General features: G+C 36.1%; 1 protein-coding gene and 1 long non-coding RNA gene across 3 annotated transcripts in view; both read left to right on the forward strand.

Moving 5' to 3' along the window:
- The first annotated feature begins 3,419 nt into the window (after window positions 1-3,419).
- Window positions 3,420-18,784, forward strand: LOC139129423 (uncharacterized). Its single transcript, XR_011551566.1, has 4 exons — window positions 3,420-3,907; window positions 16,444-16,525; window positions 17,824-17,939; window positions 18,468-18,784. It is a non-coding gene; the product is annotated as an uncharacterized lncRNA (long non-coding RNA).
- A 3,001-nt stretch (window positions 18,785-21,785) lies between these two features.
- The window catches only part of LOC139129420 (uncharacterized), a 51,902-nt gene continuing 47,276 nt past the window's right edge, over window positions 21,786-26,411 (forward strand). Inside the window, exon 1 of one of the 2 annotated variants that reach the window (XM_070695058.1) lies at window positions 21,786-21,976. The gene's annotated coding sequence lies outside the window, so the exon portion shown is untranslated. Of the gene's footprint in view, window positions 21,977-24,603; window positions 24,734-26,411 lie in introns of those variants that run through there. The other variant, XM_070695060.1, reaches the window with a different exon arrangement.

Consider the following 26,411-nt stretch of genomic DNA (forward strand, 5'->3'; position numbering starts at 1 on the left):
TGGCGGATTCCATGTGTTTTTTGTTTGTTTCTGTGTTTGTTTGCATGTATGTTTGTTGGTATAAACCAGTAGCATTGTGATTACTTGTACAATCCCGTGCGGGCCTATTCCTGAACTGTGACAGGTTGATAAGCTAAGACGGTGGACATTTTTCACATCCCAAAAGCTTCAAAATGTGCCAACATGAGTGGTAGACCAGAAAAGAAATGTGAAAGTCTGAGGAAATGGTCAGGATATATCTCCCCGACGCACATTCTAATAGTTAAATTTGACATTGGCTAAATACTCGAACCGCAGTCCCCGTTGGTGGTAGGATTTTGCTCGAACCTTCTAGAATGGGAAAAACTCACAAAGGGTAAACAGATTTTCATGATCCGCTAGGTTCAGTGCAACGCTTTGCAGTACAGTCTGGAAAACGCACCGCACAGAAGAGCGCCCTCTACGTCAAGTGCCAGGTAAAGATTTCAACACTGTTGTGAGATCCCAGTGTTTCCGATGGGGATCTCACAACAATGTTGATGAGTTCCACTTTTTTTTCTGTTTTGTTTTTTCTCGTCCGAAAGTTCTTGGGTGAATATTCCAAGAACGATATGCATTTTTCTCCTATACCGATAACTAGAAGCTTATGAAAGCACTTCTTTTTTGACTATTTCAGTTTATCATCCAGCGGCAAGCTAATATCATCAAAACGCACGGCTGCTGTCCCATCAAACAAATGAGTTCGTTCCTTCAGTTTTTTCCTGATCCAGATGAAAACCAGGAAAAGTTACAGCTACTGTCCTGATTCAAAGAAATGACTTTGTTCCTTCAGTGAAAGTAAAGTTACAGATAATTGCACACGATTGGTTTCACACATTTTTGCACATTTGTATTTCAATTGTTTTCTAATAAAATGATAATTATATTTTGTCAAATTTATCCAACATAGTGACGATAAAATAAGATGTGTTCTAGGCTTTCATCTTGTCTACAAATTTGACATTTCCCATCACCTAAGAAGTTTTGGCCAAACATTCTGTGATTAGGCCTGTGATTAGGTCATATCTTCTGACTAAAATCATTCCCCGAGTTGATTATGATTCTTGTTGAATTACAATGACTGAATAAAGAAGTTTTTTTAAATTGTCTATGAGATTAATGTCCTCCGTCAAATTTTGGACAAATTTGACTCTTGGCTTAATGTCGTTTCTGTCTGTAATTCCACTTAATTTTTGTACCGGCTTCTCTAATTTTTGTAATTATTTCTATTGTTTGCAAGCCCGTCATTTTGGCAGCTGCATCGTCGTACACCACGCCCTCTTCGGCGAGTCTTATCACCTTGATTTTTGCGTAGGTCAGCGGAGCGGAAATTATTGCTCTGGCTCGCGAGAATGGGCAGCTGCAGCGCAGATACAACACTTCGTGAACGTGGCAGCGCCCCTATATGAGGAAGAAAAGTTAATTACCTCGGCGTACGAGAAACTAGCTTTGCTGACGAATATCTGACAAATTAAAACTTATCTGACAAAAATTACCCCGTTTAGTTATAACCCTACTAGTCGGTTGAAAATATTCCCCAAAAGTAGTTGACGCAGGGGAGGGATTTTGAGTTGAATTGACAGAAACAAAATAGAAATCAATACGACTACATTCCGATTTCATCTCTGACGATGACGTTGGCAGCGGGATTCATATGATTTCTGACGATGGCACAAATATGAGTGACGTCATCATTGCACAGCAAGTCATGAAACGATCGATAGAACTGTGCGGGAAATCAGTCGAAGAAACTCAAGCTAAAGTTACCGTACCCTCCGATCAGTGACGTAACACTGAAATTTAAAGTACCGAGGAACAAACTCTGAGAAAAAACGTAAGAAACCGTAATGCGGCAAATTTCTTCAAATTAAGACTACAAAGTTTTTAAATTAGAAAATTTTGAATCTTTCTTACCTCTTAGCAAGGCAAGGCCCATCTTCTGTATTAATTGTATGTTTGTATTGGATGCAGACATCTTTAAATTGAAAGTCAGGCATTTATATTGGTATATGAATACATCAGGACAAACAAACAGTCGAAAAGAATAACAGAACACAAACACACACAAAACCCAAAAAACTCCAAAAAATGAGAAACGACAATTACAAACATGTACAATGACGTAAATAAAAGTTTACTGGTAGAAGGAAAATGTCGCCAAAATTTATCGCTTTATCCTATTTAATTTTGGTCCATTGACTATGACCCAGTCTCTCTCTCTCCCCTCTCTCTCTCTCTCTCTCTCTCTCTCTCTCTCTCTCTCTCTCTCTCTCTCTCTCTCTCTCTCTCTCTCTCTCTCTCTCTCTGACGTGATACGGTAACAATAATGACATTGTAATTGCAATATGCGTCACATTTATTTAAATTTAGACTTCAAATTGGTGGCCCTTGGCGGAACAGGGACGTGACCAAAACTTGTTCCGCAAAATATCAAAACACCTCTTTTAATATCTAGGATTTTTCAACAAAAAAGACACCCTTAATATGAGAAATATAGAAGCAAATTAATCAGGAATAACCCCTAATTTTTGAAATCAGGGATTGGTATGGTGAGATAATTGCAAATAAGGCTACAAGCATGCGATGCTGTATAGACCAATGGGATTGTCTAAATCCAATGGGATTGTCTAAACTCATCCATAATTTTCATGGACTGTTTGGTTTTTTTCTCTTTGTAATCAATGGGTAATACAGGTATTGCAAAAGCTTTTATGATTCCTGGTCTTGTTAGAGCCGGGAAAAGCCTTGCCTTGGGGACTATGCTTTGACAGGCTTTCAATTACGGTCTGTCACACCGTTGACGTTGAAGCGATTGTCTCACACACAGAGTTTGAAATGTCCGGATCCGGCTACGGCTTGTTGCAAAAACACAGGTACAAGAATATCAGCCAAACTGTTGTATATACGTCAGGTACCCTATTGTTTCTCTACATGTAACAAAATGACGTCATTACTGTTCCTTATCGCATCCTTGTTGGAAGATAACAATAGGTATTTGTCATGCTAATATAACTGACGTCAGCACTCAGAAGTTGTCAGGCCGTACCCGGTCGAAAAACGAAGAATTTCTGTGCGTGACTCTTTGTAAATACAAGACAAATACTGTAAATTATCGTGTTCCAAATGAAAGTGTGGGCGGAAGTTCTAAAGAGCTTTCTTAAATATAGAAAATCGACTGGTTGAGTTGGGGAGTCGTTTTAGCCACTGTGAGGAAGGGTATATCACAGTGGATAGAGGACTGTGGGTATATCTATGTAATCTTTCACTATTAATTGCCCACGTACATAAGTCACGGTTGTAAATTGTCTCGGTAAGCCATGTTTTGACAACGGTTACACGAAGTTGCTGAAGAAGATTTCAGCTGCCTCGAGTCTGTCGTGTAGAACAGTCATCGTTTAGTTGAACACACCGCTGGATGTTCAATTTGAATGAAAATCAGAGTTTGTTGAATGGAATGCCATGGCAACGCTATCGCGCTTCTGTTATGTAAATTTACTCAGTCAACCTGCGCGACTTCATGAATAATTAAGTAGGTTGATTTTGGCTGGCGTGAAATTTGTGAACGTCCATCGATTGAGACTACGTCCGAGAACTTGTGGGATTCGCCGCTGTTTTTCAATGATTCTTCCGTCCATAGCTGTCATCGCTGGTCGATGAACACTCAGCCACCATGCTCTGATTGGAATTGTTACAATTTTGCGAAACTACGACCGTTCAATCAGGATATATAATCCCCGATGTCAACGTAAAGCGGGGGAAACTTTGTGAACGTTCATACACGTCGCTTGTGAAAGTTTTGAAGAACTTCAGCCAAGAAAGATGCGTCATTTACAAAAAATATTTATTTTTCTACTCATTTACACAACATGGACAGTATACCTAGTGCAAGGTAAGTGTTGCCAAATGATATTGAGGTATTAAGTGTGACTGGTCAAGATTTACCACTTTCTCAGTGGTAATCTCGCCAAGCTGGCTGTCAATACTCAAAATGGCCGACGTGTGTTGCACAATCTGTACAGTACCTGTAGCTTCTCAACTCAAAGAAGTTCGTGACCATGATCTCACTTAAGTTCTTTACCGAAATGAATTAAAAGTTCGCGAGACTTTGAGGTATTTCTGATCCCGGAAATGGGCCAGGGTAATCATGGCATGTCTAGAAAGCGATGTTTCTTCGTTCGTCCACCATACCTTCAAAACATGCACGACCTTGATTGAGCTGCGCGCTGTGTGAAGACAAATGGAGGTGTGCATGTTATTGAACCTGGGCAATTCTCATTGTCAGCGGACAACGACACACTTCCAAGGCAACTTTTGCGAAATTTCGTCTCACCTGTAACTTTAACATAACGCTACGCAATCTTGAAAAGATGCGACGAAAAAAATATGAGATAAACAAGAGATCGTTGATACTCTAAGTCACTATTATTTAAACTAAAACAAAACAAAAGCTAGCGCAGGCATGACCTAGGGTCCTGCTTGTAGTCGAGTAATTATTGATGTTGCGTAAAGCATTGTGCAACACGAAAGTTTTTAATAATGAGATTGTCATCAACTTTCGAAAAACAGTCAATATCAACTACTTGCTATACACAATGGCTCAACTTTGAGGTCCTGTTAGTGTGTGTCAGTACTTGCATGGAGCTTGAAACGAATCCGTTTCTAGCTCCATGATACTTGTAAGTTGTAGGACAGGGCACTTACTTGATTCTATTTTATTAGAGTACAGTATAGCATATCTACGTGGTTTACTTCCTTGTACTGGGATTCTAAAATCTCTAAGATATTTTGAACAGATTGTAAAAATCTAGGGAATAATACTCAAATACATTGCTCTTCACAATCACAGAGTAAATTGGAGTCTGTGACAGGGTAGCTGTGTAAAACTTCTGAACTCACCTCAATTATAAATTATTCATAAATTATAATATTTGTGTGATACCATGGATGTATAATATAGATGGTCATACATTCACACATGTTCCAGCATTGAGAGCAAAAGCAAATTTCATGTTTAAAGATGAATGATTATTATAGATGCAAATGTCTGCTAAAATATCGGTGTTATAATTTGAATTTAATTAAAAAAATTCGTAATTGTAGAATTAATTGATAATAAATTATTTTCAATTGGAAAAGTACCCTATTGACTGTTATATAGGAATTATTGATTTCATATGCATACACTGGTACATTTGATTAATGTGTTATTCTCTAGTCATTGATCAAATATCAATTTTCACAAAAGCAATAAATGCTATGAAATGAAATATGAAACAAAAAAAGTTATAGATTACTAAATCTCCAAGTTATGTTTGATTTATGAGCATTAACAATGGTGCAGTTGAAACAGTGCAAGCGGAATCTTAGTTTTGAAAAATAGACCTGTAGTAATAGCGTGTGTAAAACAGCAGCTTTTATCAACCGATAAATCCTAGGATATTAAATGTAAAGCTTTAAAACCCAGCAATTGTTCCAGAATGGTGACTCTATTGAGTGCGTTTAACCCACAATTTTGTGTAACCAAGGAAAATACATTTGTAAAATGCACCTATGAATAAAATTCTTCAGAATCCAATCGAAATTACATACATGTAATTGCTCTGTCGTAAAATAAAGTGAAATTCCAAGTGAACAGGCTTAAGACAGTATTACAATAACTATGACGTATATTTAGTGTTTATGAACTCTCATGTTAATTATTAACACATGTATACTGTATTGGTCATTTGGAAGAACACTTTTTTTAATACACTGTGATATAATGTACTTTTGTATAATTGTGGTAACCAGGATATTTCACTATTTAACTCACGAAAGATTTACATAATATTTACACCATGTTTTCAACTGTTTACACTTTTGAATAGACTTGCTCTAAGTCTGTTGGCATACATACACATATATCAAAACACAGAAGATTGACGAAGCAAACTTCTGCTGGTTGTACTGTAGGTGGATTAAGGGGTGGATATGATGGCCCTCACAGCCACTAATAGCTGCCTTGTGAAGACAAGAGACTTGGGGCCAGTCTTAAATAATACTTGAAACAATTTTTCAAACAGGGTAACATTTACTCTGTCAACAAAAAAAACAAACATTATTTATAAAATATGTGATAATGTACATGTAGTTTATGGTCTAAACTATGTTTACAAGATGAATGCTGTGTATTACAACACTGGGAGAAACCAATTGATGCATCAGAATATTGAATCTTCAAAAGTTATTAGTGTGGGGGGGGGGGTGGGGTGGGGGCTGTAATGCATTAATGTAGTATGTGCCTCAAAAGTGAAAGATGTAAACTTTTGCTCAAACTTTCTTCTTCAACCATTCTCTTTCTAAAACCAAAACAAATGGGATCACTGTGCAAATTTCGTTATTTTAGAAATAAAAGACTTAAGATTTACCAATGCTTGAAATTCAAGGTATCCCTGTGTAAACTGTATGGAAAAACTAAAATTTTAAGATATTTGTAGAACTGAGACGGTGAAAATTGTTCTAACACCAGGAGTTTACAAGGGCCTTCATTAGTAGTAGATCAGGAAAGAAAAGTAAAACTTTGAGAGTCCAAATATCTGTCCTTGAGGTGCATTCTACCTTAAAATTAAATAGACATATTTTTACAATGAGAATTTAGTTGCCATGCCAGGCCGATAACTTGCATATGAGACAAATATATCTACTTGATCCAGGACCACAGCATAATTTTGAATCTGTATTTGATTGCTTTGTACAGTAACGCATGCTAGATCAGACATTCTCTGCCCTGTGAAGTACATGTACAAGGTACCTTGGAAACCAGGATCCCTCTTCCGATACCGTTTATACCATTATATATATTTAAAGGTTGTACATACTGTAACAAATGAGAGGTCCTAGACGAGGCTACATATGTTTTTGACACTCGTTTTCTCTGAAAACAAACTGCTGTTTAGCTTCTTCTCATTTCAAAGCCAGTGTAGGGGAATAGAGCTTTAAAGCTTCATATGAGCTATGTTGAAATCTAGGTAGTGAGTGTCTCAACATGCTTTGGGGAGTAGAACAACAGCTCTTTGCATCGTCCTTGTAGTAATGGAGTTGACCACATCATAGTCTTAAATTTTGATTTTGTAGTGACAGAATTGACCCGAGGTTTATTACACTCATCAAATGGTTAACTTTAAGGTCATTGATACATGTAGGTGACAATTTTCAGATTGTCTTTGGTTGAATTTGTCCGCTTGAAGAAAATGGATCCTGGCCATTGCAGTAGCATTGATATTAATATTGAGTGTTATTTTTCATTTACATGTTATTTTGTAGCACCCAGATGCCATGTAATGAAATATCTATGTACATAGCAAGTACTCTTTTCCAATTTACTTTGTTTCTCAACTCTTTCCAGGGAGTGAATTTTCAGAATTCATTGTGGATGTCATCCTGCATTGACACATGTATATAATTTCTGATATGGAAAATTTGCAGATGTGAAATACAGGTAGCTGGTGAAATACATGCAACTTTTACACAAAAAATATAAGGAATGTCAGGATGCCTCGTCTCAGCTCGTTTATGCTAGGTGTAATGAGGATTAACTCTAGACTTGCAGTTTTTCTTTTCGATTCAATCTGTATGACTGTACATGTGTACTTTTTGTATGGTTTTCAATCACATTTCACACCAGGGAATATGAGTCGTTATGTAACTGTAAGGCCATCTTATGAAGGATATTAGAGTAAAAGACGGATGGGGACCTGAAATATTGATAAATGTTTAGAGTTAGTGTGGAGTTTCAGCTAGGAAAAATTTGGATAGAGAAATTTCTCAAATTATACATGTCTTCCATTGATTTTGAGAATCATGTGGAATCAAAAATAAAAGTATTGATAAACGTCTGGCTGCCTTCCTCTCAACATTGCTGGTTTGAGTGTGAAAAATGAACACCTTACACCTCTGTGGCATTGATGACTTTGGTATTTAATCATTTTAATTAGATTTTAATTATGTCTATCAAAAGATGATAAAGAGCGTCCATCAATTCGTAAGAGATGCAGACAATACATGTAATTTATAAAAGCAATATCATTCTCACACCTAATTCCTCATGAGCAAAAGGTTAAAGGTCACTTACACGGAAGTATGAATAAATAAATACCTGGATTGGTAAATGTAATGTTATGTTGCATCCTGGTGGTAACATTGAATGATGTGACAGTTATGTTTGTTTAGAGCAAGCCGAAAAAAAACAATCGTGAAGTGAATGCCCAAAATGATCTGATATCTTTATTAATCGGAGAGTTGTAAAATTTAATAAACATTCCTCAAATTTGATGCGACTTTGTATCATGTTAACAGGAAGATGAGAAATTGCATGCAGGGTTTCACTTAGCTGAGCATCAACACTTTTACCTGGTAGCTGTTATTCTATTTTATAGACAGCACTGATTTGAAATTGATTTGAGTTGGAAAGATGACCTGATTGAAGAGAGGAAATTGAGTTTGTGCCCAGAATAACTCTATGGTGTGTTGGATGTACAATGTAGCTGTGTTAAGAGAAGGCGTTGATCTTCTATTTTCTCTGTTATATGGCAGAATTTTCGCCAGGAACATTAGTCAGTAGTCTGCAGGTTGTGCGTGTACTTATTAAAAAGCCAAGAAGTTTTTGCTGTTTTTTACAAGTGAAAATCCAGAAATTTTAAGTTTTCGTGGTCGATTTGTCAAAGGTTATGATAGGCTGGCCATTTTGAATTTCAAATGCAGGTCTTGGGAATTTGACAATTTTGTTTCTCAGTAATTTGAAGGACTCCTGCTTTTGATGTGGGATTATTAAACTTGATGTGGTATGGTGTAAATTACAAAAATAGTTTGTGTCCTTTCCGCATTTATAGTTATTCTTGATTATAAAAGAGAATTAGTTTATACTTTCTAGGAGCTACCTATACCCAATCAGCAAAAGTTTTCCACTTTCGTTTTTGAGACGTGAGTGCGTCAATGCAATATCTCATTGATAACAGGGTATGCAGTCATGATTACTACAGGGGGAAAGAATGCCTTAATGTTTACGGCAATCATAAAAGAGGGAGTTGATGGTTATTAAAGTGGTAATTGTCAATTAGATTTAATGGCAAAAGTCATGAAATTTGTGGTGTAGAACACGTTGATGCAATATTAATAAGATGTATTATGTACATGTAAGAGTACAAATTTAATAACAGGTTGCACAAAGTGTGCTGTCGTTCGATCACAAATATTTTCCCGCCAAAAATTGTAATCCCAAATTGCCCTAACTTTACTTATTAGATGTATTTGAAACATATTACCTGACAAGCATAATGGTATATTCTTATTGTCAGTATAGTACAAAAAGAAAAATAGATTAAATAGATACTCTGATTGGGTAGGTATTAAAATATGCATCTTTTCGAAACTAATAAGAATAAACTATTCACAAGGGCCATTGTAATTTATTTTCTTGCCTGTTGAATATGGAATGACTCTTGAGCGGAAAATACATGAAATGAATACTAGTATTGACTCAGATAAATGTTCTATTTATGAGCTATTTAAGTGTGCATTCAAACTGCCCTACAAAACGTCTGATTTGATCTTGTCATACGAATAAGCCGATACAAAAGGTGTAACAGGCGTACAATCGGTATTTTGATTACAATTTTACCGGTTCAGAAAATTCAAATGTGAAATAAAGTGAACTGAGAAAGAAAAAAACTTGCCTTGAAATGTACCGTATATTTTCTCTTCTCCCAAAATTACAGTATTAATGCACTATTTGCTTTGACGCAGGCATTATTTGATAATATATCATATTTTAACCCTTTTACTGCCAATGGTTTGGCCCAAACCAATTGTTTTTGAAAGTGAGGCTTGACCTTTGTACTCTAAAATAGGATCAATGAAAAGTTTGACTGTGAGGGGAGGGGAATCCTAATTGGAGAACAGGGAACGAAGAATCCTGTACTGATGTGAGACATTTTAGATGTACATACTATGGCTGCCATGTTACATGTCTGTCCATATGAACAAACCACTGTAAATTTTGATTCCAAAATCATGTTGTATTTCACCATTCTCAGACTTGATTTGCAGGATATAAAACAACCCTACTTTAGTTGAATGTCTCATTGTTTATATGTAAAGACATTGAACATGTATGTGTTATGCAGAAAAGTTTCTTCCCATAAATTTTGAAACCTTTATTGCTTTAGAGTGAAGACCTTTGATATTGAAAATCAGTGTATATCATGAGTGTGCAAATAGGGAGTCTTAATGACGATGGAATGTTTGTCAAACATACTTAACAAAGTATTGTTTATTTTTGTAGTAGTAGTATACCCTGTCAATGTTTTATGAAATGTCCAATGACCTTTGACCCTGTAACCTTCAAGTTCTACAAAAATATTCACCACTACCTGTTAGCTGTAACTTTTGAGCTTTGCAGTCAGTGACGTGGAGCTTATCAAATATGCTGATATTTTGCTCTCTGCAAAATACAGAATTATTAGTAAATCTTTTAAGAGATATTTTTGATTCCCCTAAATCCATATCCTCTTAATCTTTAAATCTACTGTGATGAATTCAGTCACAGTTTTTTCGTACTCACTCGTGGCAGCAATTTTTACTTTGAGTCAAAAATCATTCTGTAAAAAACTGTAAGTTTTTTGTTCGTAGCCAATTCTGAAAAGTGTTCTGTGATCCAACTTTGGTAGTATATTTACGTGAGGTGCCTTTAATTGATTTCAAACCACGCTGTCAAAAAATCTCTGCTAGTCGGGGCTTTAGCAAACAAATAAATCATTATGTGTGCCATACTTAATTACAAAAGATATATTTGCAAATAAAAATGGTTACAAAGTGTAATATTTGTTTTACATATTTGATAATAAAGTGTTTATTTAATGGAGTCAGTGCGATCGATATTTTATTGAAGTTGTGTAACCTTTGATCCTTGGGCTGTGAAAAAAATCTTTTTTCATAGTTAAAGAATACCCTAGTGCTAGTAGTGGTGTCTCACAGACACTTGAGTGATTGAGTGTAATTTTTGTTACTAAATAATGTATTATTTACAACAGTTTTGTGTATTTTTGTTAAAGTTTATTATTAACTTAAAAAGGAAAACAAAACAAAAGCTAGCAGAAAGAAAGAAAATATGCAAAGTTGTTATAATTTTGTTTCACCTCAGCTTTGGAAAACGTATGGTCATAGCTAAACACGATCTTTTCCTGAAATTCTAAGAGTGTTACGGAATAGAAAATTAAAAAGATATGGTACAAAAATCAGTTTCATGATGGATAAGTTGTATAGACTATAGGTATAGTAAAATACAAGGAATTTTAATCCACTGATGTTTGCTTTCTTAGACATGAGAAGTGAGCTTGTGTTAATATTCGAAGACTGATAGTTATGGCAAGGGAAAATTCTGTGGAAAAATTTATGATACATAAATAGTCGCAATATTTCTTTGATTAGCAAGGGATTTTGTGCACCAGGATGTCACATACCATATATGTACCAGTAGGGCTATACAGGATCTATTATATGTTAGACTATGGGTGTGAAAGACGTTTTTGTATTTAAAGTGAACAAGAGCAAAGTAGCGTGACTTCGTAAAGTTCAGCATCCCCAAGTACACTTTATTGTCTGTGTTACTCATGTGTGCTTCAGTGAATGGATGTTTTCAGCATGGAGTGGGTGCAGGGCCCAGTCACGATGCATGCCTGTATTGTGAACTCAAGTCTGCAGTTACATGTAAAAGGTGAATTTTCTTTGTCCGTCATTTGTAGAAAGAAAACTTAGGCTAAGACGTGTTAGGCTACGCTGCTTTGTGACGTCACATGTTATTTTCTGCAACAAGGTTCCCACGGGAGAACTGTCTGGCGTAACACACTATGTGACAACCAGACCTTGCCTTGGGGGTAGGCCATGCTTAGCCACTGCAGTAGAGCTAGGGCGTGTGAACTGACTGTTACAGAATTTAATTACGTGAACCACTGAAATCGTATTTTAACGGGTGGAGTGTATTTTGTTTATTTACCATGTGCTTTGGTCCACTCACATGTTGCTGTGATATCTGTCATTGTTGATGCTGGTTTTAACATGTTGTCTGACATAACAGACTGCCTTGACCAGAGACACTCGGCTGCAAATCAGCTCTGCTACCACACTGTCAAGCAGTTGTTGTTGTCAGTCACCATGGCAACAGTACTGTCCTGCCCATTGCATACTTAAGTCAAGGCATTCTATGGCACGTACACAGATGTTATTCAGTGGAAAGTACAGCTAGACCAGCTTCTGTTGAATCTGTGTCGTGACCTGTTATAAAAAGGGTCCATAAACACCAGTGCATGTTGTTCGAGTACTGGTAGTATTTTTTGTTTGTACTTAAAATGGTCTTAGCAGGACAGCAATCATAGACTGATCTCGCTCCAGGGTGTATGGTTGATCAAGATGGTGGATGATACATGTCAAAGTTTGGTTGATGGCTGTAATAATTAATAGTTCAACGCATTCGAAAACTAGAATTAAATGACTTGACATTTGGTATCTTTTACAAGTAAATTAGAGACATTTTGTAAGCTTTTAGGCTTTTGAGTAATGAAACAAACAAACAAATATTAATAGCATGATAAGACATGATAATAACAGACATTATGAATATGTAAATTTGCCATGTGAATAATCTTTGTATCCTGTGGCACAATGATGGTAACGTAAAAGTTATACATTTTCGTTTTCAAGGGTTAACGCATTGAACAGTGTACCAGTGAATTGTATAAGTTCACAAAGTTCATCAGAGATATTCTAGAAAATTCAGAGGGTAGGAATGAGAAGGAACTGGTGTCAAGAGCTTGTAATTATAGAAATATCATCTAAATATGGTCACTCCCCAACATTGACACTAAAAGAATTCTAGTACCTATCTGCCTCAGTTTATGTTTTTAGTGGTGTCTTCACTTCAAATAAGCCAGAGAGATTCTAGACTAAGAAGTAATTAGCCCTTGATGAAATATCTTGAATTTTATCATGAGAGCATTTTGCCAACGGTGCAAATCACAGTCACCATATAGGCCTATTGTAATATAATAAAATAATGATAATAATATATTATAAATATAATTACTAAATGTAGTCACCAAATATTGTTTGAAATCTGTCACAGCAATGATTTTATGGATCAAGTGTGTGTACTTGCATGTAAATCTGATCATCTGATGATGTTAGATAACCAAGCAATACTGTGTATTTACTTTCAGCAGTGTGTTTTCACAGTTCTGTATTGACATTGTTCATGTTCAAATTACTGCACGGGAAAAGAAATTGTAAAGTTGAATTTGCTGTCATTTGTAATCAAATCAAGGGAAACTTGTCCCTTTCTGCCTTTACATGTATGGATGTGTTGTGCACCACACTTCAATTATACATCACATGTACAAATAATGTTCTCAGTGCATGCGTGTGTACTTTCAATTCAAGTACACTGGATTTATCTGATCTACAACAACAATAACTTGTAAATTTTGATATTTTTTTCATTTGACAAAAGAAAACGTTTTGCTGCTTGTCAGCAAATGTTGAAATACAAAAGTTTAGCCTTGCTAACACTGTGCATTGTATGAAGGTATAATGTGCAATGTTATTGTTGGCAAATGAATTCTTGTCAGAACTGAATTTCTGTATGCGCCTCGAAAGTAAAAGAGTTAAACTTTTGCTCAAACTCTCCTCAAGGAACATTTCATCCATTCTCTTTCAAAATCAAGAATAAATATTGAGGATCACCGTGCAAGTTTGATACTGGAGAAACAAATTACCCAATATTTGAAATTCAATGTGGCCGCCATCCCTGTGTTAACTCTATGAAGAAAAGAAATCGTCGGCTCTTGAAAATCTAAGATGGTGAAAAGTTTTTTTACACCAAGAGCTTTAAAATGAATCCCCACAGAGGTAGATCAGAAAAGAATTATTAAAATTTATAAGTCTGAATAGTTGATCTCGAGGCGCGTTCTACCTTGAACGTAGAATTGTGCCTTAGGGACAGATATTCACTCTCTCTAACTTTCACAATATCTGTTGGCCTTCCACATGTGATCACCGGCTTAATTATGTGAACAATAATTTTTCCCCACAGACTTTACACAGGAAGGTAGCAGCCATTTTGAATTTCGATTGGCTCTTAATTTTAGGTTATATGTTTCTCTAGTACAATATTTTGCTAAATGTGAACCTGATATTCATTCTATATTTTGAAAGGAAACTGGTCAAAGTTACTTATGGAAGACTGCAACAAAAGTTGAAATCTCAATTTTGAGGTACGAACTACATGTACAGTACATGATGTACAGTGTACCGGTATCTTAAAAAAACAAAGCCAGACATTTCTCATATAAGCTTAGAGGCTGCAGCGACTAGCTCAGCAAGAGAAATCTAATGGTAATTTTTAGAGTTCAACAAGAATATTGCAATTCATAAAGAAGAAATATATTCCACTAATGTTAGAGCCTGGGAACTTTGAGCAGTCCAAATTATTAGCTCCGCTGTCAGCGACGCGGAGCTTATCAAATAGGTTGATTTTCATCGTCGTCCGTCGTCGTCCGTCGTTGTCGTCGTCGTCCGTCGTCGTCCGTCAACAATTGCCTTCTCCTCTGAAACCGCAAGTCCAATTGCTTTGAAATTTTATATGCAGTTCACTTGGGGTGACCTCACTTAAGTTTGTTCAAATCGTGGTGAAATTTGCATATTTGTATTTTTGGGGCATTTTTTGGTGTTTTTGGTAAAAAAATCTTCTTCTCTGAAACCGCTTGTCCGATTGCTTTGAAATTTGATATGCAGTTTACTTGGGTGACTTCAGTCAGATTTGTTCAAACCGTGGTGAAATTTGCATATTTGTATTTTTAAGGCAATTTTTGTCATTTTTGGTAAAAAAACTCTTTAAAAATCTTCTTCTTCAAAACTACCAGTCAGATAGCTTTGATATTTGGTACATATGTCCCTAGGGATGATCTATTTCAGATTTGTTCAAATTGTGCAAAATATGCAAATTTGCATTTTTAAGGCAATTTTTCCATTTTTGGTCATAAAATGTGTATTTCCAAAACTAATCATCTGATAGCTTTGAAAATGGGTATACAGGTTCCCACAGATCACTTTAATGATATTTTATGAAATTGTGATGAAATCTGCAATTTTGTAATTTTGGGGAAATTTTTGCCATTTTTGGTCAAAAAATGTGTTTCTCAAAAAGTACTGGTCTGATAGCTTTGAAATTTGGTATACAGGTTTCTACAGATGAGCTAAGTAATATATATTGAATTTCTGATGAAATCTGTAATTTTGTATTTTGGGGGCAATTTTTGCCATTTTTGGTCAAAAAAATGTGTATTTCCAAAACTACTCATCTGATAGCTTTGAAATTCGGTATACAGGTTTCTATAGATGAACAAAATAATATTTATTAAAATAATGATGAAATCTGCAATTTTGAATTTTTGGGGTAATTTTTCTCATTTTTGGTCAAAAAATATGTTTCTGAAAAATACTGGTCTAACAGCTTTGAAATTTGGTATACAGGTTTCTATAGATGAACTAAATTTGATCTTTTGAAATTATGATGAAATCTGCAATTTTTATTTTGGGGGGCAATTGTTGCCATTTTTGGTCAGAAAATTTTATTCTCAAAGAACTACTCATCAGATAGCTTCGGTTGACATGTTCTTAGGGATGATCTGATGTTACATATTCAAAGTATGATGAAATCTTCAATTGTGTATTTTTACAGCTTATTTTAGCCACTTTTTTCTGGCCACTGCATTGAGCTATCAAAGATTTCCACCTTCTTCATCAACATGTGTTAAAAATAGTTATTCTCGACATAAACACAGCGGAGCTATATCGCCGCTAGGTCGCTTGTAATATTATTCCCCGCAATAAATAATTTATATGATGTAGATATTAGTAAGGAGGCTCTTTAATTATTTAAATATATACAGTAATCAGAGACAGTAAAAGCTTCAACAATTGATTTCTGGGTAACATTTATTCCAGTTTACATTCTTAGCAACTGAAGTTCAGATACAATGTAATAGACATCACAAAATTTGACATCTTATATACATGTATTTTTTTTAAATTTTGTTGATTTGTAAAATTTCTGTCACTGTTCATCCATATTTTCTGAATTTCTTCTTGAAAAGAAAAGTGACTATGAAATTAAATGTTCTTAAAGTACGCAAATGTTTTTGTAGTTTGAATTCAGCTGATAATTTAGATCACCAAAGCAATTGAATGCATTGTTTTATTGTACCAGTGGCAATAAATATCACACTAAAATTTGATTCCTTGAACTGTTCGTGCTGTCATTTATTTCTTTGAAAGTTTACAATTCACAAAATATTCAGTTTTTTAAAGTTTTTTCTATATTTTCTGTTTTGTTTACAGGGTCTTGCTCGTCAAGTTGTTCGGCAGGGGAATATCACGATTCAAATTTAGACTCCTGTGAGGGCTGTCCTGCAGGATATTAGTAAGTACATCATTTCATCTCTCTTTTTAACATCCCCCATCCCTGTAATTTGGTTTAGTCTCACTATCATCATGCATGCGGACTGGGTAAGAAGGATATATTGATGTAAAGACTTGCATAATATTTTTTCCTTACTGTCGCTGCCGCAAACTTAAGATTTGAAATGCCTGTGAACACCATAAACTGCTGAAATATTTGGCTAATGTATTATACAGGGATGTAAAAAAAAGCCAGCAGCTGGCAATCACAACTGGATGTCAGTTCAAATTTTCTGGCTGTAAAAATTTAGTTTTAGTAAAACATCAAGACATACACTACTTGTAACCATTTATAATTTTATTTTTACCACAGTGACTGTAAACCAACATTTCTTACATCCCTGTGTACAGTGTCTCAGAACCTTTTAGCTATACATGCCATTGGTTGGCTGAAATTTATTTTTCACATCAAATTATTTCCAAACATGTACGGCCAAAATCAGCTATACACATTAACCCTAGTTCCAGATTCTTTACAGTGGAATACATGTAGATCTGTGAATAATGACAATTTTCCAACATCTTCGATTGTTTTCAACCAAACAGGTGTTTTGCAAATGTACATTGATGTATAATGTACACTCTGTCAAAGTATTTTATAATGGTAAACGTTATTATTAATGCTTTACATATTAAAAGTGAAAATTATCACTTGGGGCTGTGTGTCAAAATTTCACGATTATACAACGCTGAACACCTGTCCTACGTCCTGTACATTTATATGTGTATCTTTAAATTTCTGAACTTAGCTACTGTCCCACCTTACTGGATGGTTTGATTGTTAGGGGTAGTATTGCCCCTAGAACTGTTTCACAAGTATTTTTGAGATCAATATATTGATTGAAACCACTGTTGAAAGTATTGAAAGCCCATGACACCCTTCTGTGTGTGAATAAGAACACTGGTGTGATTGTAAATACAGTCTAGACTTGGTTCCAAACAGCTACCCATGTTTACAGGGTGTAAAAATTTGATTTTCTGTGTTGTCAAGTGTTTACACGTTACTTTAAGGCAGCTCTGCATATTGTCACTGTGTAGACGGTTCAGCCTTTCACGTCATTCTGTGAAACCATGACATCAGTTTCCTGTTTTTAGTCACCTGTGGGGTGTCTGCAGAAGTGTGTAAGGTCTACAAAGTGTATTCTCTGACAGTCACTTCGTTGAACTTGATGTGCATTGCTTTTGCAGAAGTGATCCGAGAAATTTTGTGTTCGACTAGCCATCTCAACATTGTGACAATTTTTCACATTCTTTTCATAGAAACTCTGTGCTCCAATGAACGGCCAGTGTGGTGACGTCATCTCTTGGCATTACTTAAAATTAATCGAACTCTCCAGAGATGTCACTGTCAAAGATTTAGATGTGCCATACATGTAGTAAGTCAGCTTTTCATTTCTGTAAATTACATTACCTTCCAGCACAAATGATGAGAAGTCTCAGATATGCAATAAATACTACCATTATCCATGTTGTGTACAAAGGGCCAGTAATGATAACCTGCTGATAATTTTTTCACAAATTTTATTTTAAATTTCAACCATAATTTCTTGTTCAACTTCTCAAAGTGTGTTGATATACACAACAGTCGACTTGTCAACTCAGTCTGTACATTTGTAAACTGCATTGTTATTGTTTACAGTTGAATTCTGGTCCGCACTAGAATTTAAATGTAAACAATAACATTGCATTTCAAACATATTAGATGCCATGATGACAAGCTAAATAGTGGATCTTTCAACATTAGTTTTTAAAGTAGAATAAAATGATACAAAATAAAAATAATTGAACCGTTGTCAACGTCATAAACAGTAAACAATTTCATCTTTTTTCTCTTTACCTTACGTGTTGTAATTGATAATTGAAATTCAATATTCTTATTTTGTTTTGTTTTGTTTCTTCCCCAGAACATTTGAAGATGTCATCGGAACTCATCAGCATCAATTGTAATCGCTGGCGTTAAGGGCGTTGCGTCAGTGTATAAATAACGGGAGAGCTACACGAAACACAAGAACAAAGTCCAGTGAAGAAACAATTTCCGACCATATTGATGACAAATATTCTTGATGAACAAATACACTGTGTTAGTATAAAATCTTGCAAAGAAGATGCGTTCCGAACTTTTTGTACAATCAATGATAGAAATTCATGCATCCATGTTTCAACTGTATTATCAAAGTAAAATAAAATCCTACAACACGAGACGCCGCTCTTATATATCATACTGTTACGTGTCCCATGAATGAATAATTATATGCGTTTCGAAGATTAGCATATAATTACTATCTATTCGTTACATAAGAGAATTCCTTTGATTGACGCTTGTGTCACCAGGTGTTGAATGCGTATATATTGGTGTAAAGGTCTTTTGTCTTCAGTCTCGGTCGAAACTCCACGATGTCCACACAAGTATTTTTTATGTGTATATTCTCTAAATCTTGTAATGCAGTTTTACAGATCCTGTTTAGTCTGTTGCCTGTAGACAATGCGTTGTAAGGGGGAATTGTGTAAATAAAAGTGGTGAGTCTTTAGAGGGTACACAGTACGCTCGTGGGGTGTGACGACCACCGCATACCGCATATTATCGCTGTTGTGTATCATTTAATTATCAATTCTCGAAGTTCAGTATAGATTATTATTTGCTGTCCTGTGTAGCGCCCTCTTGACATGATTGGTCTGAGCTATCTTTTACGAATGTTTGGGGTCAAAGGTGAAGATAAGCTACATGTTTGGCTTTTCTTGTAATCCTGTTATATCAATATGTTTTCCATTTTCATGAAAATGACAATGAGTTCAAATACAAACTTTCATTGGACTCAAGCATTTCTACAAAGGATTTCCACGTCATGCAGTTATCTGAAAATAGTTCCGAACATATTCTTTGTAGATAAACGACTATCATCACATATATTCGTGTGATTCTATGGCTGGCTGTTAGCATTCGTTTTAAGAAAACATTATTAATTTTATAGTTAGATTCAGAAGATCGGTGTAATTGTTGGGCTTTGATACAAGAAAAAGAGTAAATAAAAGTAATTCAAGGTGTCGGGTTCTCTGCAATAATTTATATAAAAAGGCCATTTTTCTCAGAATTTGATCGTGAACATCAACATCTATCATATAAGAAGAGTTACTTTCGCAGTTAACAAAAGACTTGCTGTACCCAGGTTTTACTGACAGGCTATGGCTTTACGTATGACAAATTGAAAACTTATTTAGCAGAGAACTAAAATGACATTTTGCAACAGGTTTCTCTTTATGCCAAAACAATTAATGTAATTCTTGCAGACAAAACGTGATATTATTGAAAACACTGCCCTTATCCTGAAAAAAAAAACCGATTCTTTGCAACAATGATGTGTTACGCCAATCTGATAAATCACTTGTAAAATTACCATCATTTACAATGAAAGGAATTAGCAAAATGGACATTAAATGCCATAAACATCGTAACGGAACTAATAACGCACGTGTACTCCTGTGTTGCATCGTTCACGTTGCATTTCCCTTCATATCTATTCGTATCTACCGTCAAGTAAAGAGTTGGCGATAGCAGCCGTAGCTTGTCGGCCAAAGAGGGCGCGCATCTACGCACTTGGGCGTTCAGAAACTACATGCTGTTGAGGTCAGATGTATTCGTGATGTAACTCCATAGGGCAGTCTCCATTTCCATAAGGAGTAACTTAGCTTTGCGCATGTCCGATTGGGAAGTATAATTATTACAACTATTAGGTGTTCGCTACGGATGAAAAACTTGAACTGGCAAATGAATCACCACACAATTCCTAAATGAAGAAAAATGAAGTCATAAAATTCAATGGAAAGAATGAGTCGTAGATTTCACAACGAAAATGTCAGGTCTCGGACTGTGTTTTGGAGGAAGTGAATGCCGTTAAAATCCCCGCAAAACATTGAAATGAAATTTTTCTCTCCAAAACTTAACTTGCAAGAAAAATGGTGTGTTAACCAAATGACCTTGCCCTCTCTTGATCTACTTTTGCCATTGTTTTAATCCTAGCTGAATACCAGTTTCCGAAACTCTTACATTTGAGTAAAGTGCGCCTCAGAGACATGTATTCTTATCCTAAAATTCTTGCACTTTTTACTATTATCTGATATGACACTTATTGGGACTCATTTTAAAGGTCTTGGAATAAAGAAAATTGTCAGCCTGTTAGTTTTTACGAGAGTCATAAGTTTTTTTTCCATCCCAGAGTTCACACATGGATGGTGGCCATCTTGAATTTCAAACATCAGTAAACGTTAGGGTTGAAATTTAGCAGAGTGGTTTGACTGTGTGATGTCTTCTAGGTAACTTGATGCCATATATTGTGAGTTCAAATCCCATCTAAAATTTACCGAATTGGATAATTTGTCTCTGTGGTACCAAACTCTGCATCGTGACTTCTGAGTTTTATTCTCGATTTGGTAAGTTTGGTTGAAACTTGAGGCCTTAAGAAACATAAGTTTCAATATCGAGGCGCGTACTTATTTGCTTTTCCCCTGGCGTACTCTGTTATGTGTAAGAACATCATCATGGATATATGTCAATGTGATCTATACTTTGATGAACAAACGGAGCTTTCATTTCAACTGACGTTTTAGGCTTTTATAGCTTCATGTGTAGACTTCTTCTAAATCAAATGCGACGCTTTCATATTACCTGCAACTTAGCACTTATTATATTAACTGCCAAAATCACCAAAATAATTGAAATTAAAGTATGCGAATGAAATTTCACGTTGATATTATCTTTCTCGTCACAGGTATTCTTGTCAGATGAATGAGCAACTGTACATTTTCTAAATCTAAATTTCACATTGAAAAAGCAATAGGAGTAGAAAAGGTATTTTGCAAGATTGAGTTTGGTTTACGTGCAAGAAATTAGGCGCACATAATGTATTCATTGTAAGTACCATGCAATGTCAAGGGTAGCAAGCCATCAGATCTCAAACAAATTCTGAGCAAATTTGTTTTACGCGTAAATATTCCATTTTAAGGTAATTTGAACGAAATCAAAATTTTGACGGGAAAGTAAAATCTGCGTATAAGTTCTACGGAAGCATTCATGCAAATTCCGAGAGAAATGACTCAGTGTATGTCTAGATAGTATAGGATGGCGAGTACTATTTTATTGACAAGGTGCTCAACACTCCCAACGCCTGTTGATTGCGTCCCTCATCGCTTCACTCAGTGAAAAGCTGACAATTTGAACTTTGCAGCGCATGCGCCGTAAAGCTCTATTGATGATGTCGTTTCCCGTCTGTATAACAACCATAAGAGTTACCGTTGAAAAGAGTCTTGGGGACAGACTAAATGTGCACGCAGACTCACTAACACGGCTTGACGTTCATACCTGCCACTAGGATTTAAAACTTTGTCTCTGAGACTGAAACAGCTACTTCAAGACGATACGGTGAGTGCGCTGATAACAGTAGCCATTAGAGGTGGCACTCGCTAAGGTGATCTAGATTCGGTACTTCATCACAGTCACTTGTGGTGTATTCCGCTCTGCGTCTATAGTCCCATAGGTGTGTGTACATATGCCTGAGAAGAACCAAAAAACCAAATGACTATTTCGTATAGGGACTAAGATGCCATGTCATCTTCCGCGTTTGATTTTACTGTGGGAATTACCAAGTTCATCTATTGTTTACCCGTCGATTATTCCCTATCAAGTATCAGCTATGAATTGTTGAGAATGATAGGGAACGATCGACGGTTACATGATAGATGAACTTGCTACATTTCACAGTAAAATCGGAGAAGATGGCATGGCATCTTAGTCCCTACACGAAATAGCCATTTGGTTTCCGGACTTGGTTCTTCCCAGACATATGTACACACGTCTATGGGGCGAGTAGGCGCTGAGCGGAATAGACCATAGGTGACTCCGCTTTTATCAAGGCACCGTATACAGTTATTAGCAAATGGTAGATCAGATTTATTTTTATTTGACTAAAAAATGTCATCTCCCATAGAGGAGAAATAAAAAATTCAAAATTCTGACATGTAGATTTAGAAGACTTCAATCACTTCCCCACAAGGCGATCAATTACTGACTTGGGTTGTTTTAAGTGGGCACTGCAAAACGCTTTTGATCATTATTTTTTGATAGGTAAAGGAGTTTCACGGACACACTTTTTCACTATGACAATCGCATTGGAGCCGCAGCATCCCCACTCAAACTACAAAGCGTTTCTTTTTCGTTTTAAAATTATCGGCGGTTCCTCAGTGGGGACGCTTTAATAGGCCGAGTGTTTATGATTGGAACAAAACACACAACTGTGAGTATGTTTGGCACGTCGCTGTGCTACCAAATGTCATCGCTGCTGAAAGTTTGCGATTGCCCCCAAGTGCTAGGGGTGTGAAAGTTGACCAACCGATCACCCGACAGATCCCCTAACACTGTCTGAAAGGTCCCTAAAAGGCTCCTTACCGCCTACCCCCACCCTACGATTTTGACCTGGCATGTTGGCTCGAATCTATATGCTTCACACAAGATAAAGGTATTTACACTTGTTAACAAGACAGTCAACATTCCTTCGAATTCAAACTTAGCATGACCACGGTAACCTAGATAACTACTCAACCTATTTCAATAATTCAATCCCTTACTTATCCTTTGACACCCCAACGGACTTAAGTCATAACCAGGCAACAACATTCTATACACTATCACCAAAGTGCTTACACAGTTTCAATATATTCCGCCTCTATACCCGATAAAATGCCCACCTTTTACGCAAACGACTATGCAGTCTGCAATTTTCTTTGGAGGCCATCGATGCCATTCGAGCAGATGTTATGATGGTATAAAAGCTATCAATCACAATAGCTTAGCGTGTAACCTCGTATGACCTGTGTCGTTTCGTCAATACAATGATGGCGCCGATACAGCACTGCACCACTGAATTCGTCACTCACGAAATAACCTTCTGAAGCTCGTTAACTTGTGTATAAGCCTTTGCTTGTTATACCTTGTCTGTATAACATTCTGGGCTTGTTTTGAAGAGAACCATTTCAGTTTTGCTTGTAGTCTGCTATCGCTACTTTGAATATGAATAGGGATCACTGTCACCAGCCAGTACATACCTAGTGCTAGATTTGCAGCATAAACGGTTGGTCGGAAGCGTCCTCTAAAAATTCGAACCATGTTTCTCGTTCAATATACAGCAGTCAGATACTTTATATTCGGTTGCTGTCATCTGTATCGCACACCTTCCGTTCTACTTACAGATAAATAGCAATCGATGAAAATGACAGATATACTAACACTCTACATCTGACCTAGATTCAGACTCCTCTGTCCGTACAAGCAGCAGGAGAGATTTATTTTTGAACATACCTTTATTTTAAGAATTAGTTATGGTTGTTCGAAGTATACGTCGTGCATTACAACTGCTTGCATTGCACCACAAGCAATCTCCTGTTTTCTGTGTTAAACAAAAGTTGATATTGCAATATCATATTCTTGTTTAAACTTATTGGCACTTCACATCACAGTACAAAAACAAGTTTTCAATCAATAATATTTAGCTATTGATAATTGTAAGAAATCATTATTACTTATATATACATATATATATATTACTTATATATATATATATATATATATGTGTGTGTGTGTGTGTGTTGTGTGTGTGTGTGTGTGTGTGTGTGTGTGTGTGTGTGTGTGTCCTATTTCATTAGACGGGGAGCTATATATGCATGAATTTGAGGGCGATCACTATAATTTCCAATGCAAGTTAGAGGAAAGGTCACCTTTCTCAAAGGACCACGTGTTTTGATTTGCAACAGTCCTGGCCCAAAATAAAATTCAAGATAACCCAAACCATTTACAGAAGCCTTACTGTATTGTATCCATCTTTTGATATTAAGAAGTATTATCTTACTGTCTGTTTAAAACTTGTGCTCAGATTTGAGGACGTTGAATGATATAATGACTGAACGTCCTCGATATTTAGCAGTACATTAGAACGAGGAGCATTTATTTACCCATTCAATTTGTCACCCCTGCACGTCGCTTGCTGGCATTCTGCCAGTGAAAGAACACCGAGTAATTTTGGTCAGATCTCGATACTTCTTCTACCAATCTGATTGTTAAGTCAGGTCCTATCTGGACACGATCACGGTGAAATTAAATTGCCAGCTTGCAGCCGTCCCAAAGCAGGTAAGGCGGACTTTTCCATGTTCAGCTACGAATACTTCATACCGTTTGTATATCATATATGGACGACTGAAAGATTATTTCGTAAATAAGGAAGTGAAAACTACCCAATTTCTGGCCTTTAGTAGATAACGTAAATTCAAAATTGTGAGCGATACACTGAGAACACATCATGATTTGCCTAAATTTCTTCGTTTACAACTCATATTCTCGGACTTACTTAGTCAAGTGTAGTATTATTGTTCATCTATTCATCAAATTCTTGCGGTTGACCTCTCGTTAAGCAGTAGAAATATAAGCACCCACAGAGAATTAGACAAGGGCAAATGCTGGTGAAAACCCTCTCCGTTGGAATGACTACACTGTTCTGTCCTGTTTTGTTTTGGTAAACATCTTATAGTTAGAATACTCTCAATCGTTTCTGATAGCACTGGAATGTGGTCTGTCCGACTGTGATACACAGACTTGCAAAATGTCTTCCAAAATAATTCGTATACACAAAATGGCTGTAAGCATTCAGTGTTATATGTTGAAGGTGGTGTCTGCATTTACCGCTAAAATCAACAGCACACTGCGTAAATCTTGGCAGATTGTAGTAGTAAAAATATGTTGAGCCTAGTACTATGCCTGTCAAATTAGACAGTTCAAGACACAGTGAATGACTGACTTCTTGTTCAATATCATGATGTGACCTTTCACCTCATCGGACACTCGGACTAATCGCAAGGTACGGCAAAACATATGGAAATGTAACGATAGAAAGATACACATAAAGAAAACGCATCTAATTTTCTTTGGGCAAGACACAAGAAGTCTTGCTGGATCCTCAGAACTTTGGCTTGATATTGTTTGTCAGTGATTTTGTTATGTATCTTGTTTCATGATCTCGTGTCACATTGCAATCCAAGCATGTGCCTTCAATGGTAGAGGCGCACCAAGGGAATCAGCGGATGGCATGTCGTTTTCAGATGATAAGTATTCAGCTTGTTAACACTCCTTGTACATATTTCCACATTGCTACTGGTGACTGAATTCATCTGTCAACAAGAACAATGCACAATGCATGTATTACAGGCAGTGTCTATGAATTAAGGCAGGAAACAAAATGGTTTTGCCGTAAAGGGAATGAGCTGCCATGTCATCTTCCGCGTTCGATTTTAAGCTTACTGTGAAAATTAGCAAGTTCATCTATCGTGTAACCGTTGATCGTTCTCTATCATTCTCAAATCATACCTGATACTTTATAGGGAATAATCGGTTACAAAATCGATGAACTTGCTAATTTCCACAGTAAAATCGAACGCGGAATATGATATCTCAGCTCAGTCCCTATGCGAAATAGCCATTTGGTTTCCTGACTTGGTTCTTCTCAGGCATCTGGTACCAGATACTATTCAGTAAGGTGCCGCACAAACAGATTTAGAAATACTTTTGTACCCTCAGCAGTGAGAATTCTAAACCAATTTTCTAACAGGTGAAAAAAAAACCTTACTGTTAGAATTATTTTAAATTGTACTGTTGTTGATCGACAAGTGCTTTGTCTGTTATTTGGAACTGTGCTTTTTAATCTGTGTGATCTATTGTATTTTATCTATTGTGGAATATTTCTTTTTAGACTGTGTACACCATGTAACACATTTCCATTTTTTATATTGGATTAATAAAGGATATAATGTCACGT

Source organism: Ptychodera flava, chromosome 3, assembly GCF_041260155.1.
Source record: "Ptychodera flava strain L36383 chromosome 3, AS_Pfla_20210202, whole genome shotgun sequence".
In the NCBI taxonomy this organism is placed as follows: domain Eukaryota; kingdom Metazoa; phylum Hemichordata; class Enteropneusta; family Ptychoderidae; genus Ptychodera; species Ptychodera flava.